This window comes from Schistocerca americana, chromosome 5, assembly GCF_021461395.2.
Source record: "Schistocerca americana isolate TAMUIC-IGC-003095 chromosome 5, iqSchAmer2.1, whole genome shotgun sequence".
Lineage (NCBI taxonomy): Eukaryota > Metazoa > Arthropoda > Insecta > Orthoptera > Acrididae > Schistocerca > Schistocerca americana.
Genome location: NC_060123.1, coordinates 302,443,418 through 302,448,807, shown reverse-complemented (window position 1 = coordinate 302,448,807; position 5,390 = coordinate 302,443,418).

Below are 5,390 nucleotides of genomic sequence, written 5' to 3'. Positions count from 1 at the left end.
TTGTATTGTATTGTTTTGTGAATACAACTGGTGGTCTCATTTGTTTATACCACACAGCCTACTGTGTCATGTAATTGTTTCAGGGTCAAGTTTTATCTATGCACTTAAACATTATGAAATGTACAGGTTGTCGAGGAATCAGGACTTAGGAGTGGGCATCAAGGACTGATATTACATGAGAACAGGAAATTGGGTCAGATAAAGAGCATGTATTTCAGTATATGGAATACATGGGGGCAAGCCTAGGGTAGGAAGTTAATAGGTGTAGGTCAGTCAAGGAAGTTGAACAAACAAAAGAAATGGGCAATGAGAGAGGTGGTGGTTCATGTTAAGTTTTGTTGGTGATCGATCTTGGAGTGCAGAGCCAGAGACTCTGAATCCAAAAAGAGATGTGTTCTCTAGTTGAGGTTTGGATCACAAGAGTGACAAGAAACTGTTTTGCTCTTTAGAACCCTCCAGTGTCCATACATGTGACCCACCTCCATGCTTGCTATAGGCCAAACTGATGGTGTGAATTCATCAGCAACTTCAGCAGAGGGCTTGAAGGCATCTCATGTCAGCATATTTAACCGGACAGGGCTGCCTCGTTTCTGAAGGCAAGCAGCTTCGGTTGTGCAGGCATCTGGGAGAAAATTGGTAAAAACTTAAGTGGGGTGTTTCAAATAAATTTTTTAAAACTAAATCCTGAAATATTCCTTGATCGTCTGCCACCTTGTACAAAAATTCTTCCTCCCACAGGAGTAATGGCACATTGTTTACAAAAGGGAGTCATCACTCCCTGGAAAGATGGTCTGCTGAAGTAGGGGACTTGAAAACCTAAAAGGGGGGTTTAATACACAATTTTGTTAAAGTGGGAGGGATCTAAATATAATTGTATTTCAGATTTCATCAGATAAGTAAATAATAAAATATTAAATGTTCAAATTTTGTGCAAGAATGTAACATTCTTAGTAAATGAAATTGTTCGTATCAATTAAAACCAGTCATAGTCAGTATAGCAACATAATTAATGCAGTGGAATAATGGAACAAACTTTAAAGAATCAAAAAAATTTCTCCTAATAGTTCAGTTTTACAGTGCTAAACTGGATGTAATAAAAGATTAGATACTTGCTGCACTTAATTAGTGCTGATATTTTAAAGGTTCACATTGCCCCTAGGAATGTGTAGTAGTGTGTTTGCTGGCACATATTAATCTCATTGCTACACAGGGAAACCAATGCCAAAACAAAATGCCTCAACAACATAATCAAATGCTTAATTCTACAAAAATCAATGTATCTGGGTGACAATGGAAGATAATAAAATTTTGATAAAATGCAGAATTCAGTTAGCAAGTTGAGGAGAGGGTGTATTTCAAAACACACAACCCAAACATTACCTACATTAAACCATGCTAAAATATAGAAGCACGAAATTTTTTCTTACATTACACAGAAAATTCCATTCAAAGTAACAAAAATTTCTAATTGCCAGATACAAGCAGGTAGTTGATTTCCCTGGAACGCCAGGAACTTGTATTCTAATGCAGTTACGAAGGGCATGACAACCAAGCTGTTTGTCCTCATGAATGGCCACTGACAAACTGTGGTCAAGAAACAGTCAGATCACCCAGTTGCTGAGCACGCTGCCCAACACAGTGATCATCATTTTACAGGCTGTGCTGTCTGGATCCTTCCTACCAGTACCAGCTTCTCTGAATTGTGCAGGTGGGAATTCTTCATGCAATATATCTTACATTCTCCTAACCCTCCTGGCCTCGACCCTCATTAGTCATTGCCCTACACCCACGTATCCTTAGATTAGATTAGATTAATACTAGTTCCATGGATCATGAATACGATATTTCGTAATGATGTGGAACGAGTTCCCTTTCTGACACTACACAGCCCAATGTTCCACCAATGCACCCACAGTCTTTTCACTTCTCTCCTTTTCCTGCTATCCCATTCCATCCCTACCACAGCCTCCTCCTTACCCCCACCACCCAGACTGCGTCTCCCATCATATGCTGCTGCTTGCAGTCTGACCTCAGCAGCCAGAGACTGCATCGCATGTATGAGGTGTGTGTGTGTGTGTGTGTGTGTGTGTGTGTGTGTGTGTGTGTGTGTGTGAAGACCTTCATAAAATAATCAAAAAGAGGGTGCAGAATAGATACCAAGGTAAACACAATTCAAAATGGTAAGTTTGATTGCTTGTTGGTATGTAGTTCACTATGGCAGTATCACAAGAGCAGGGTACTAGTAGGACACTGCCACATGGGACAAATGGTAAAATTTTTAGTGTAAAGATGAGAGCAAAACTGGTACAACTGTGAGGGTTCAGCCTAAAGTTCCCTTCGTTGGCAGAATAGAGGAAGAATAGTGCTGATGACACAGTAGGAGGATAAGAGTCAGGTGGGAGGGAGGTGAGGAAAGAGCGATCACCCACTGAGATTGGCAGAACAGATGATCATGATCTGACCTTCTCAGCAGCTTGAATAAACTGTATCATAAATTGTCCAAAGTAATCTCCCATTTGCTGTAGGAAAACAACATAAAGTATCAAAAACAAAAACTGTCGAAAGTGTTGGTAGTTAAGGTATAATAATTTTCCTCAGTTAACTGTATCACTTGTTTAAATGGCAGAAAGAACAAGGGTTTAATTGAATCAGTTTAACAGTAAACTCACAAATTTCTGATGTTAAGGTGCTTGGCCTGGGATGTAGGTGATATTTTCCATTGCTTAGTTGACTATTACAAATGAGGTTCTACAAGATCTTATATGCTTTGAAAATTAAATTATCATTTCAGTATATAACTCTTAAAAGCAAAAATATTGGATAATCAAAACAGAAATGGGGAAAGGAGTAGTTTCCAGTCAGTATTGAAAGTACAAAATGTTCTAAAGCTTGTCAAAGCATTGTCACCAGCTAAGCCAACTGGGAATCAGTAGAGTTTGGTACCAATAATACTAAGAAAAATGGTAATAGTTCCTAAGGACTCAGTATTAAAATGTTCTTGATAATGGCTTGGGTTTCAAGGCTTAACATTTTTGGGATTTGCACACAAGTGCAATCATTGGAGACATACCACTATAATACATAATTAAAATAAAACTACAGAATTCAACTATCAACTGAAATAATGATGCAACATAAAACATACATGCTAGGACTGGTGAGATTTAGGAAAAGGAGAGATTTATGGAAAAGTCACACTCATGCATCACAGGAGACGTAGTGGACGGGATGAGAAGGAAAGACAGGCTTTGGGGTACCACCAGATGGGATATGAGAACCTGAGAGCTTGAAGGTGGAAGATAGGTTAATAAGCAAGACAGAGATTACTAACAAAACAACATAACAGGAGTTAATCAAAATGGAAAGCTACATGCATCCCCCCCCCCCCCCCCCCACCCTTTCAAGATCTCAGGTTTTCAAATCCCATCTGGTGCAGCCCTTTTCCCTCTTATTCTATTCAATAAGTATCCCCTGACCTGATGTTCTGGGTAACTTTTCCATAATCCTCCCCCTTTCCTAAAACTCACCAATCTGTTTTTCATCCATCGTACTTCCCCTTCAACCCTTCTGCCAGAAGAATGAGCCACTGGCTCCAAAAGCTTGGCTCCTGCAACTGCTTGGTGAGTAAATTTTTATTTTATCTAATCCATAATATGCTTCAGTGTAGGGCAAAAGCCAGAAAGTCTTCCACTTTAAAATTACAGGAAGGTTTCAGTGGACATACAAATTAAAAGTGCACCATTATTTTTAACCCTTAGTGACACTTTGAAAGAAAATAATGGAAATAAATGCTTCTCAATTGACAATGGACTTAGCTCATCAGCAGAGCAGTGGAGCATAATTTAAAAAAATTAGACGAAAATGTTAAGTGTAAAGGTCATTGAGCAATAAAGGTAAACAGAGGAGAGACTACAAAAAGAGTTGCACATTCTTGATGTGGCAACAAGACGAAATGCTCATCAAAGCAGATCTAGAAGACATGGTGTGGCAGAAAATCTTATGCAGCAAGTTAAACTTAATGCCTTCTTTCATTGAGGCCCTACTGCTTGCACATAAATAACATCAATGGAAACACCACACTCATTCATATATCAACAAAACTTTACTGTCCTCTGCGGGGTAATAGCTGAAAGTAACCATATTCTTGCTTAATAACCTGCAAGGGCACAACATATCATTTCTCTTTCGCCACTCATTATAAATCGTAACCACATGATCTCCACACTACGGATCATTAACTGCTCCATATCGGACCGTTTAATGCATTGTAGCCTTGTGCACTGAGTTAACCAGTTACAGGCAGTTAACAAATATGAAAAACAAAAGGGTATGGACCGAAACAGAATAAAAGGTGGGGAGAAGAATGTAGAGGGATGCAGAAAGAAGAGGGAGAAAGTTCAATCCTTTTGTTTGGTAATCTGGTGTGTCACAGTGTCTCAGCAGTGCTGGCAACACAAATGCTAATCGCCTAATTAAGATTGTGTACACACTTGATGTCTAAAGTTGCCTATCCTGCAGGTAATCCGACAGACTCTACCAGGATTTTTAGAAAAACACACACACACACACACACACACACACACACACTCTCTCTCTCCCTCTCCCTCATCAAGGTTCAGAGGATTTAATGTGCGAATGATTTCAGAAGTCTTACAGTTGTGGTATGGAGCTGCTGGGGGCTACAGAACCTTTAAAGTGATCATGTATGTGCAGCAGGGAGTAGGAACATACAACATACTCTCATCAGGAGTCCCAGAAATGGTGTTACTAGGAAAGGCAAAAGAAAATAGTATGGATCATGACACATAAGTGAAATGGAGGAAAATCCCATTAATGGCTAGGAAACTGTGTGCCAGACACAGGGAAATCCATCTGTATGTATTATTCAATTGTGACTTTTTTTAAGATTGAAATTTTTGCTGAACTGTCTGTGGTAGATCATAGAAGGATGTACAGTCAGTGTTACTAGCAGTGCTTTTGTTAGTTTATAAATTTAAAATACCACAAAATAAATTGATGGAACAAAAAGATTTTATAGCTAGTCGAAGTATTCTTGGGGCAAATGCCTGCTAGTACCGCTTGGCACTCCTTGACAGAATTCATAAGTTGTCATGATGTTTGCCACTGTGCTTGTTACTGCTGAAAATCTGTCAAGATGACACAGTTGCACTGCAGTACCTACCACTCTGTACTCTTCTTGTTATTTGACCTTGAGCTGTGGCTGTAATTTAATTTTGTATTGCTTTCATTTATACAAATAATCACCACATGTGAACATGAATGTTGCTTTAATGTGCTTTTTCACAAAACCTTGTTTCTTGTGTACATAATTTTCTTCGTAGCAAGTGGTCAGGATACAGTGCCAGCTGCAAATATTGTCAGTGCTGCCG